Source organism: Pituophis catenifer, unplaced genomic scaffold, assembly GCF_029215685.1.
Source record: "Pituophis catenifer annectens isolate HBS135680 unplaced genomic scaffold, rPitCat1.0.hap2 SCAF_3, whole genome shotgun sequence".
Classification (NCBI taxonomy): domain Eukaryota; kingdom Metazoa; phylum Chordata; class Lepidosauria; order Squamata; family Colubridae; genus Pituophis; species Pituophis catenifer.
This window is the reverse complement of record NW_027256883.1, coordinates 145,741,800-145,755,116: the sequence shown is the minus strand read 5'-3', so window position 1 is coordinate 145,755,116 and position 13,317 is coordinate 145,741,800.

Here is a 13,317-nt window from a genome sequence, read left to right as displayed (position 1 = left end):
ATATATATATATATTTAATAGTTTTAGCATCATGTCATCTAACATTGGTGCCTCTTTACTGTTATACTAAATCATGCTAAACTAGCTAATTGGCTCTACATGTGAATAAATTTGACAAACCACAGTTTTGCTTCTGAGTAAACAGTCACATATATGCTTAGTATAGTAAACTGAATTGATCATTGGGAATGTTATAATGCCAAATACTCAAGAAATTACAAAATCTAACAGATAAAGTTTAGGCTTAGTCACTCTTCCCACCCCACTCCCTGCCAACTTTCCTCTTATTCATTTGTGAAGCTTCCATTTGGGCAGTAAGAGTCACGTTAAGAGGAAGGATAACTGGAACCCAGCCCTCTATCTAAACATGAATACAAATAGAAGGTGGATGAATCCGGGTACAAAACCTTTCAATATCGACTTCATAATTGTTTTTATTCCTCAGTGCTGTATGTAATTTTAATTCTACTGAATTTATAAGGGTTTTATTTAAAAAATTCAAAGAATCATATTTATAGTTCCAGGCAAACATGTTATTTGCTTGTGTGGAAAAACATGCTTACCTGGAACTATAAATATGATTTATAAGCATATTTTTCCACACAAGCATATCCCACTTAATATAAGAGGACTGGATATCCAGGGAAGTATGGATAGGTTTGCAATCTTAAAATGTATGGAGACATAATCAAGCAGAATGAGTATTAATTTTGACAACTACTATTCTGCTCAAACTGTACTTATGTATCAACTATTTTTAAATATGGTCATACTGGGGGTAACATTTCTTCTCACAGAATTTGAATTTGTACAGAAGCTCTAAAGTAAAATTTCTGTATATTTAATTGGGCAATATTGTTAATATAAATTGATTAAAGCTCCAGAAAATTACACTGTTTCTTTTACAGTGATCCCATTACTCAACACTTGGTAATAAACAAAAGTACAACTTTAGAGATTATAGTAAAACAAGATTTTTAGCTATAGTTGAATAAAGCACATTGGCAAGTGCATACATTGCATTAAACAACAATATGATCTATAAAATAGAAGGGCTTAATGCATACAACATGCTAAATCAGTATGAAGCAACTACATTGGTTTATTTCAAGATTATTGTCCAAATCCAAGGGGATAAAAATTACTAAAGCTAAGGCTAAAATAAGATTCACAAGGTTCCTTCTGCAAATAAATTGTAAATTTCTATGTTAAAATTACCAACTATTCAGGAAAAAAATGCAACCAGGCCTGCTTTTTCTTGTTTTAGCAACTTACTGTACCTCCAAAAGTCAGCAGAAGCTTCTCATAGTAGGAAGATAAGCACAATATCTTATAAATGTGTGTTATTGATGACATAGGACTAGAGGATGGAAGATGTCCTTGTTTCGTCTAGATGAAATTTACAGGCAGCCTTTTCTAGTCAAAAATTAATGTGTAATAAATAAATACCTACTCCATCTTGTTTGCAAAGGACACTGACAGCTGCTTATTAAACCATCTTCACAATATTTTGAATAAAACAATGACTTTTAAAAATGAAAGACAATTTTATCAATGATCTTACATTCAGACACAGAGAAAAAGGAGAACAAACATTTATCTATCTGGGCAATGAACTCACGAAAACATAATCTACCTACAAAAGTTGGCTATTATTAAGTTACATTTACTGGCTACTTCACATTCAGCAATAGTTCTTGATATACGATATATGATGATCTGGGAAACTGTAGGAAATCCATATACATTCATATCTTAATGTTTAAGATGTTTATCTTAAGACATAATAAAAATATTTTTATTCTGCAACAGCCAGCCGAATTGCATTCCCTAGATTTTTGCCTATTTTAAAAATACATTAAATGAAAATTAGAACAATTAGTAAAACATGGTACTAGCTAGCAGCCAAGACACACTCTTCATATACAGTCAGAGGTAATATACTTTTGTAGTGGTCAGATATTAACAAAAGCAACTGCTATAACCAGAACCATGCTGTCATTTATTTATAATATTTCCAGAAAGCAACTAGATGGTTGCTAAACCAAACTATTAGCTTGTTGATCCAGAAACAAATTGTAATTTTATTATGAACATGTGTTGAAGGAAAAAAAAATCCCACTCAAATCTGGCTTGACATGATATACCGATGTAATTTTTCTTAATTTGCCACAGCCTTTTTTCAGGATACTTTTAGACTTCCAGTCTAGACTAAAACTTTCAGATTTCTTAGTGGTCTCCTATCCGAGTACTAATTAGGTCTGATTATACTTTTTGAAACCAAGGCTGCTGGGTATGTTTAAAAATTGGTTCTAAAGACGTATTTTAGCAGATAGCTAGCATAGCTTATTTCTGTTACTCATTAAAGTCTCCTTTTTGTCAGTTTTCCATATGACCGATGACAAAAGTAATGCTTCTGTGACAAGAATCAACTTCATGGAAGCCTGGAAAAAGAGGACCTGCTTAATAGATAACATTGAGAAACTGCTCATGCAAGGTCAAAAGGATTTATCTTGCATCAGATTCTCCTGCATATATAAACAGATACTTGTAGTTCAGCCTTACTGTTAACTTGACTATAGTTTTTGTAAATAATAGAATAAGAATTTATTAAATTTGTATGATACTGAGGCCTATCTCAGCAATCAAATACTTAGTAAATAATATTCTTCCAATATTAAAAGATCCTGAAGGATCACACTTTGGGAGAAGAGCTGCCCTTTCCAAACAGGTGTCATCTCCTTGTGCAGGACTTCCAAAATTTCCAGGCAGCAAATGTGATCTTGCTGGCCAGGAAATCTGGGAGTTATAATCAAGGAAATCTTTTAAAAAAGAAAATATCTAGACTTTTAATGTTTTTTAGAAAGAGCCCAATACCCTTAAGAAATCAAATATGAGTAACATATATCTGGACATCTTAATAAATTACAGAGTAGCTTGCAACTGAACTACAAAGATTTTGTTTTTTTTGACTAATTGATAATTAAATGCCCCCACCCAGTTCTATTATTGGTATATAAAAAAGTAAAAACAAAATGTTTTGTGGGGGAGGGGTGTCAGAGGGAGGGGAAGAGAGACAGAGAAATCATAATGCACATAGTAATATGATTTCCTTGCAAAAGAGAAAAGTATTGTTTTAATTAGGAGAAATAAATTCATTTTAAATTTTGCAGAACAGCCAATTATATGGTAAAACTGAAAACATAAGTCATAACTTAATTCACAGACTAAATGAAGCATGCTAGACAAAACTACAGTCTTCTTCCTTGACATTCTTTGACCTTTCCTGGCAGAATAAAAACGCAGTGAAATGAGTTTTCAAACTCTTCCCCCACCCCCTCCTCAGGACTGATAATACAGTCTTAGTCTTAAGAGAGCGCATATCAGGAAGTGTTACAGGATTTCACAGTGTGGGCATGCATTTCTTTGGCATGGTTTGAAATACATTGCTCTGCTGCCAAGAAATAAATGCTCTGTGAAGGAATGCCCTGTGAGAGGCAGTCTAGAAGGATAATAACATGAACACCCCCTACTGCTAAGAATATGAATCCTCCATTTCAAGGCTTTGTGCATTTTGCTTTATCTGCACTGCCAATATGGATTTGCCTTTCTACTTCTTCTCACAGATTCCTTCAAGACAGAAACATTATCTCACTTTTGCCTCAATTAAGCTACAGACAGTTATCTCTCTCCCAAGTTCCTAACGCAGAGACACACTGGATTATTTGGATACTGCTTCAATTGAGCCTGACCAAAGGGAAGTGAAGCACAAAATGAAAAAAAAGCAGTGCCAGAAATACACAGATTTCCAAATACACACACACACACATTCCAAGATTGTCTTCTGTGCTCAGCAATTTAATTTTATAAACATTTTGCTCAAAACTGTTTATTGTTTCATATGTATTTCTGAGAAATGCTATGCATACGACTGGTTTGCATCATGCCACAATTGAAAGCTTGTTTGCTGAAAATTAAGTTCCCATTTCCTCAGGATAAATTGGACACACACTTCACTAAATATGTTTAGGATTGGAACTTTAGTAGATGTACAACTTAAGTTTTTCCAGTTTAATTGAAGGGATGAGCTGATTCTTGCTTATCTACATTTCTCTGCAGGATTAGTGGACTTGGTGCAGAAGGGAGTGTTTAAACTGCATGCCTTTCTCTCTCTAACAAAGAACAGCAGCAATAGCTTTTAAACCTTGATATATATATGTGTGTGTGTGTGTGTTAAATTTATATTTACTGACAAAGAAATAAAGGGAGACTAGTATAGATCCATTTCAAGCTATTTAGCTCTCATCAGCTAGCCATACCCTTCTGGGATTCAAACCTGGGCTTGCCTGCATATTAGTCAGATGTATTAACCTCTAAGCCACAGGTTCTCCTCGCTTTGTCAGTTTATACCAGGGGAGATTAAATGGGTTTTCTATCGAAGCAACCTGGTCTCCCCAAATATGGGAAGGAGCATACTGCTTCTTTTCGCCTTTCAGCCCCAATCCAGGAGCCCTCAGGCAGTCACTTTCTGGGGCTTTCTGGGATTGGGGCTGAAAGGCGAAAGGAAGCAGTATGCTCCTTCCCATATTTGGGGAGACCAGGTTGCTTCGATAGAAAACCCATATATAGATATAGATATAGATAGATATAGATATTATATATTAACCCTTATTTCTGTTATACTGCTAGAGGTGCAGTGAATGGACAGAACAATTGCAATCATTCCATGCAGCAAAATAATGCAACTTTTTTCTAACCATAGACCAGTAACCACTTTTTGACATGACCAGAGCTGCACTCTAAAAACAAAAGGCCAAACAAAATCAATAATTATTTAAACTTATTTAAAATTGAAGTGAATGAATTACTGTAGTTTTTTCCACATGTATTTAATTATTTTCTCCTGTCATATTGAACATTACAATTCAGAGGCAACGTTTGAAGAGGTACAAAAGAGCTGCACCCAAAATTTTCAGGGGCTTTTCAGGAATTTTTGCTATGCAGAATCCTATTCTGTGGGATAGATGTCATGATGGAACATACTACTGGAAGGATAGATTTTATTCAAATGAAACAGATTTGACAAGAGGGAAAATGGAGCCACATTATATGTAGAGAATGATTACATCTGTGTGGGAATTAGCTCTACAAGAATGAAAATCCTGTTAAAGTTGTCTGAGTGAATATTAAGGGAAAAAGAACTAAAATACCATTGTTGTGGATATATACAGTACCTTGGTACTCAACTACTTTGAAATTCATTTAATTTGGTATTCAACACATTTCGGCACAAAAATTTTGTTGGACACACAAGCTAGAACTTACTGGTATCAGCTGCTTGTGGCTCACTATATTATTCCTTATGGGAAAATTTTGGTACTCATCGTTGGTACTCATTGAGCCTCTCAGAACCAATTAATGATAAGTACTGAGGTACCACTGTACTTAAATCCAATGCAACAAACCAAGCAGAAGCTAGCTATGGAATCTTTGCAAATCAAATAGTCAAGATATTCAGGAAACACAATTGTTTTCAACTTCCCTGAAATCAACTAGGAATCAAATTCTAAGATATGCTTTGTAGAAAGTTTCATTATCAAAAAACTGGAAAAGGCAACCAGAAGATCAATTATATTGGACTTACTTACTAATAAAAAAGAAATGGTTAAAAAAGTGAAAAGTGGTAGGATCCTTCGGGGACAGTTACCAGAAAAAGGAGAAAGGATTTCCATGGATGAACATCCTGAAGGTAAAAACAGTTGTGGTACAACAGTTTAAAAGAGTTGGGAAATTCTGAGAAAAAAAAAAAAAAGAAAGAAATTAGGAAGAAGAGGATTTCTGTACTTTGAAAACAGATTTCTGTACTTTTGGGGGGGAAAAGTTGTGGAAAAAAAATAAAAAAAATCAGAAAGGAAATTAATCATTAGAAAATAATGTGGGCCTAGGAACAGAATTAGAGAACCCAATGGAACAAATTATGTATTTAGCTAATGAGAAATAACCAAGATGGTTACATCTTACAATTTCAATTTATTTTTTTCATCATAGAAAGCTAAAACACTTCCTTGTGTTAACTTTATTATAATATAAAATTCCAATTGCTCATGAACATTAATTCCTATATGAAGTGCTGACTACTCTGCCCTTCTCATCAATAGTGGAAAACTGTGAATTATTTTAGCAATTTGTTTTATTTTTATCCCACCTTTTTAATATATATTTTGGTCAACTCAAGATGGTGAATTTGGTTTATGTTTTCATTGTGGCAATTAATTTTTCTTATCAGAGTTTTATTCTCTTTTGCTTCATCTCTGAAATTTCCACACCTGGGATATTTAAACTGAAGATCAAGTTCTGTGTCTGTAATCAACAGATGGAAAGAGTAACAAATGAAATTGTGTCTAATAATAAAGACAATCTTATGCCTGAAGCCAGAAACTGTGTTTTTTGTTAGGCTAGACATGATTACATAAAGAAAGAAATTACTATTTAATTATATGCCATAAACGTCTTTTGAACGTCTTTAGTCCAAAAAAGCTTTAGAGCAGGGTTGCCAAACTTGCATCTTCACATTGTCATCACATGACATATCACAACTTTCTCCTTCACTAAAATGGGGGTGGGTGTGGCCACTGCAGGAGGCATCTGGCCCACGGGCCCGCAAGTTTGGTACTTCTGCTTTAAAGAGTAGAGCCAAATAATCATCTTCTTTTGCAAAATAAAGAGCCTTATTTTCTTACATCACATATACAAATACACTGAGTAACCTATATTCTGTATTTCCTCTACTTTAGAGAAACATATATTAATTCAGTGAAAAATTAAACTGACAGTAATAAGATACATTTCATTGTCCACAGTTCTATCAAATTCATGACGAAACATTGAGAAAATAACAAACTATACTTTTTCACTTTTTCCCAAAAAGCTTTGAAACACATCAGCAGTCTTGAATCATATTCCCCTCTTTCTCCATATTTCTTGCTATTTAAATATGGCCTATGAATTTTGTGGCTTGGCCTGATTGCTCTTCTGCTGGCATGAATCATATATGGAAGGAGGAAAAGGAGAAAAAACAGCTCACTTTTAGCCTTGAAGGGCTAAATGAGGCTTCATGAGCTGAGCTGACTGCTAGTTGGGGCTGGTGTGAAGAGATTTTGATTCAACAGTCCCACTGGTGCAGTGAGATTTATAGCTCCGGCGGCGGAGCTATGTGCACTGCGAGACTTCCCCCTCTCGCAGGTTTGGCCCTCCACTCTATCGAGGGCCTACCTTGATCACGGGTTTTGGAACCCTGAGAGGTGGCATGGTGCGAGAAGGGGGTTGAGGGGCTTCTTGACTAAGATTTTAGATAGTATTTTAAGGGGTTCTGGGAGGGATAATTTATGGGGGGTTGGGACTAGCCCGGCGAGGGATGGCATTACAGGGGATGTGCGGTCCGGGATTAAGGAGGGGGCCAGTGTCCATACTGTGGAGGGTTGTTCCATCTGTACTGTGGTTGGGAGGGGCAGATATGGCAGGAGCAGGGGGCCATATCATGTTCAGGGAGCGCGCACTCGCTATCTTCAAGCGATTGCGCGCTCTAGCCCCCAAGGCTCCTCTTGTTCCCTGGGTAGTCCAGATCCTCAGGGCCCAGGTTTTCGGCTGATGCTGTGCAACGCCAGGTCCATGGTAAATAAAGCCCCCGTTTGCGATCTCATACAGGAGGGGGGTGCGGACCTCGTGGGTGTTACAGAGACCTGGTCGGGGCAGGAGGGGGGTCCCCCTCGTTGAACTGTGTCCACCAGGTTTCTGCGCGTTCCATCGGCTGAGGGATCAGGGTAGGGGCAGTGGGGGGGGCGGTTATTATTAAAGAAGATCTGAGTCCGAGGGAGGCCACTGTTCCTCAGTTAGCCGGAGTTCCTCCTTGTGAAGTGGGGTCATGGGGTTCAGATGGGCCTGCTGACTGCGTACCTGGCTCCCTGCCACGTAGCAGTGGCCCTGCCCGAGCTGCTCAATGTGATAGCTGGGGTGGCGGTGGATATCCCAGACTTATGGTTATGGGGGATTTTAACCTGCCGTCTGTCGGCGAGACGTCAGAAGAGGCTCGGGAGTTCATGGCTTCCATGACAGCTATGGACCTGACCTAGGTAGTTCATGGCCCCACGCACACAGGGGGACACACTCTGGACCTGATTTTTGTCTCAGGTCAGTGGCTGAATGATCTAGATATAGGGGATGTAGTCATCGAACCCTTGTCATGGTCTGATCATTCGCTCCTCTGACTGGATTTCTGTACTGCTGCCCCCCGCCGCAGGGAGGCGGAACCGGTTAGGTGGTTCTGCCCCAGGCGCCTGATGGATCCGGATGGATTCCAGAGGGAGCTTGGGCCATTTCCTGAGGTTCTGGCTCACGATTCGACCGAGGACCTGGTAGCCGCCTGGGATAGGGCGGCTGCAGGAGCCTTGGATCACATTGTGCCTTTGCGGCCTCTGACCCGGTGCCGATCCCGTGTGGCTCCCTGGTTCTCCGAGGAGCTCAGAGAAATGAAGCGCCGGAAAAGATGCCTAGAGAGCAGTTGGAGGGCCAGCCAATCCGAATCCGACCGGACACTAGTGAGGTCTCATATTAAGACCTACCTAGTGGCGATAAAAGCAGTGAAATCTGAGTATTTCTCCGCTCTTATCACGTCATCAGATAATTGCCCAGCCACCCTGTTTAGGGTGACCCGCTCCTTACTCCATCAGGGAGTGAGGGATGATCCCTTACACGGACGAGCTGAGGACTTTGTGCAATATCTGTATGACAAAATCGCTCAGATTCGGGAAGGATTGGACTCTGACTGGGTAGTTTCAGGCGGGGTGACGGAGGCGGGCCTTGAGAATGTCATTTGGGAGGAGTTTGACCCTGTGGCTCCCGAGGACATGGACAGGATTCTGGGCAGGCTTAGCGCGGCCACATGTTTACTGGACCTGTGTCCCTCCTGGTTGGTACTGGCCTCCCGGGAGGTTACACGAGGCTGGCTCCAGGGGATTATCAATGCTTCTCTGAGTGAGGGTAACTTCCCCAACGCCTTGAAGGAGGCGGTGGTGAGGCCCCTTCTTAAGAAGCCTTCCCTGGGCCCAGCTGTATTAGCAAATTATCGTCCTGTCTCCAATCTTCGCTTTGTGGCGAAGGTTGTTGAGAGTGTGGTGGCGCGACAGTTTCCCCGGTTCCTGGAGGAAACGGTTTATCTAAATCCGTTCCAGTCGGGTTTCAGGCCTGGGCACAGCACAGAAACGGCATTGGTCACATTTGTCGATGATCTCTGGAGGGCTCGGGACAGGGGTTGTTCCTCTGTCCTGGTCCTATTAGATCTCTTGGCGGCTTTTGATACCATCGACCATGGTATCATGCTGCGCCGACTGGAGGGGTTGGGGATAGGGGGCACCGTGTTGCGGTGGTTCTCCTCCTTCCTCTCCAACCGGTTGCAGTTCATGTTGACAGGGGGGCAGAGATCGACCTCGAGGCGCCTTGTGTGTGGGGTGCCGCAAGGGTCAGTTCTCTCGCCCCTTCTGTTCAACATTTATGTGAAGCCGCTGGGTGAGATCATCCGTGGTTTCGGGGTGAAGTGTCATCTGTACGCTGATGATACTCAGCTGTACATCTCCACCCCAGACCACCCCAATCAAGGCTGTTCACCGCCCCGAGTCCTTCGGGAGAACAGCGGTATACAAAATAAATAAATAAATAAATAAATTAATAATAATAATAATAATAATAATAATAATAATAATAATAATAATAGGTATTGGAGACTAGAACCCCACTTCCTCAGACACTGTGGGACATGTTGCAAGTCTAAACTTTACAGAGAAAGAGAAAGTGTAGATTAGAGAGAAAGCAAGCAGACTAAAAGTCTGCTTTTAGTCTGGAGGGAATCTGGAGAAGCTAGGCAGTAAAGACTAGAGAGGTGTTTGAGGATGTAGCATGCAGGGCAACTATCAGTTCCTATTTGGGGAGAGGAGAACTATCCTGGATGTTGGGAAGTGAAGACCCAGAGGGACAAGCTAAACCCAAGGCCAGCAGGGCAAGGAAAGAACCGATTGGTTGCAGAAAAAGCTGCACCTTAATAAAGTTTTAGGCTGGTATTTCAAACATATATTTATAATTCTGTCCCTTCATGCTGATAATAATACAATACTCTGTTTTATAGGTCTAAAAATGTACCAAAGCCTGAAATTTCACACACTAAGGAGTTAAGTGCAGATAGCACTTCTATACAGGGCTAAAATTCTACATAAATTTACTTAAGAATAACTCCAAGTTGCTTTTCAAAACTAAATTTATGGACATGCTCTGCTGGAATTACTTTAGGTTGCAATATTTCTCCTATATAATGTTATAAAAATATATTTCTAGTCTCCTAAAATAGGTTGTTCCTTAAGTAGTTACCTGAGTAGAGTTCTAGCTTTTTATAAGAAAAAATGCCTGTTTTAAATATAAATAAATAATAAAATGTGGCATATAGTATTTAACTTACCTTACACAAATAAGTCATTCCACCTAACAGTTAATTCAAAGATTTGACTTTAAAATAGGCAACAAAACAAATGTAATTAACTACATAGTTGCATTTTTAAAGGACAATATGCTCCCAGGAAATTCAATAAAAACTTTATTTGATTAAATTATTCATAAGGCATTTAACAATTTATAAGGTACTCAACCATGATTTTTTAGGATACTATCATTCTCTCATAAAATAGATGCATTTAAAGTTTAAAAAAAAGAAAGTGAAAATAGAACATTTATGGTATTAAATGATGTATGTAACGAAAAGTCTGGTTTATAATCTCTAGTTTCCAGGAAGTAAATGATTAAAGTACTTTAGGCACTTGTATCTAACTGAATTTTTTAGTTTTTAAAACTCCAAATCCATGACATATCATAATCCAAATCCAAAATCATAATAACTTTGGATTGATTCACAGTACAATAAAATTACAGTATTTTACAGTTCAGAAGAGAGGCAAACATGGGAAACAGACAGAATACTTAAATAATGGGTGATAGATCTTGGCCAGTCTTTAACAAAAGTTTTCCATTGTCATCACAAACCATTAGTAGAAAAGAAAGCTTATATAAACATATAAATTGCTGCTGCAAATATGTAAATCAAAATGTTTTTTGATATAAGGATATTTACATAGGCTTGATGAATTTCAAAACTCACAAGACAATTATACATTTAAAAATGTATATTGAGAAATGTAATATAATGAACAGTTATTTATCTTTCAGCAATCAAGCTACTCATCAGAAAAAATAGCAATTCAAATCTTGATATTTTTCTCAAGTGTCTTCATCCTTCACTGCTGCTGGGTACCTAGCTTCAGTTGTGTTTTACTTTTTATGACACAAGTATTCTGCTGAGTGATTCCAGTTGACCCTGGCAAATAGATAGTTAAGCAAAGCAGTCACTAAATGAAACTGAGACTGTGCTTATGATCTTACTTCAGCTTTTTTTTTTGCTTTACAGACCTGCATAAGATCATAAATGTGAGGATTGGTTGCAAACTTACATTTTTGTCACCGTCTGCAAATGATCACTAAATGAGGACTATCTGTATGGTAATGAGTAATTACTTTTTACGTTCCAATTTACAAACTTTTATATATCATGGTTGTCACCAGATGGGCCTATACATATTGATCTCGGCTGCCCATTAAGCTTTTGATCAACTGAGGATTTTATAAAATGTTTTTGAATAATATAGAGGAGGTGTTTAGAGAAGGTGTCTATTAATGATAATAATATTTCTCAATTTTGGAGCATTCTGATCAGAAAAGCAAACAAAGTCCAGAGTTAACTCAAGTATATACACAGTATTCTATGCAAGATGGAATATCTAATCTGCCTTGCAAAGCCAGTGTTTTGTTGCTACTATCACATTACCTCAAAAGTATACAAGTAATCCTCGACTTATGACAGTTGGAACTGTAATTTTGATTGCTAAGTGATTTGATTTAGTGATGTGGTTGTTAGATGAGTTAGCACATGACCAGATCTGATTTTACAACCACTTTTACTATAGTTGTTAAGTGAACCACTATGGTCATTAAATCTTGTTAAATGAATCATGTAGTCATTAAATGAATCCAGATTTCCCAATTTACCTTGTTGAGAGCTGTCTGGGAAAGTTGTAAATCACCATCATGTGATCATAGGATGCTGCAACCATTGTAAATGCAAGACAGTTACAAAGTGCCCTGATTGTGATCATGTCACCATGGGGATGGTGCAAGAATTACAACATTGAGGACAGGTGATAAGTCAGTTTTTCCAAGGCCATCATAGCTCCAAACCATTGATAAATGAACAGTCATAAGTCAAGGACTACCTTATATAATATTCTGACACATACTCAGGATACAAAGTTGAATGCATTTCTTACAGAAACTATAAATATGAGGTAGAAGACTTAAATTGTACAAATGATCTCAGTTGCTTCACTACTGTCACTGTTAACACTTTTAAAATTTTCTTTCGCTAAACTAAAGATCTGGCTGGCACACTGTCAGATTATAAAATCACAGAAAAAGACAGTGAGGAAGAACCTTCAATTTGAAAATCCTTGTGACCCACTTTACTGAACAAAAGTTCTGCAAAGAAACCACAGGTGATCCTTATTCAAAAATAGTTCAAACTAACATTTCTATACAACACATTTTAATTGGCAAGTTTTAGTAATAGAAACATTTTAAGAGCTAACTTACTCAGTTCTTTCAAAAAATTTTTTAAAACATTCCTTTCAATTAGTAGGCTCCCTGCAGAATTAACTGACATGAATAATGAACAAATGGTTCTCTTATAGTATTTCCTACTGTCAAATTTAGGTGAAGATGATTCAAATGATACATATTTATACCACACATAACACAAATAAGTACATTGCGTAGATGAGAATGCATCAACAGTTACATACCAATAAAGGATAATATTTGTAGCTCAAGGTTGAAATGAAAGGTTCTTGGTGCTCTCTGAGCTTGGCTGTTTTCTTTCAGACATTTTATTACCCAAACCAGGTAATATCATTAGTGCTACCTCGGACAGCACCAAGGACCCTGTTACATACCATTTTTCTCAAAAATAGTGTTTTTGTCTAGTGTTTACAGGCTACAGATAGTACTAGGACAGTGCTATGTCTGAGGCTGTTTTTAGAAACTTTTATTTTAGAATTTTTATTCCACCTTTATTATTTTTATTAATAACTCAAGACAGTAAACATACCTAATACTCCTTTCTCCTGTTCTTTCCACAGTAATCCTTGATATGTAGATCTCTAGAAGCAAGAG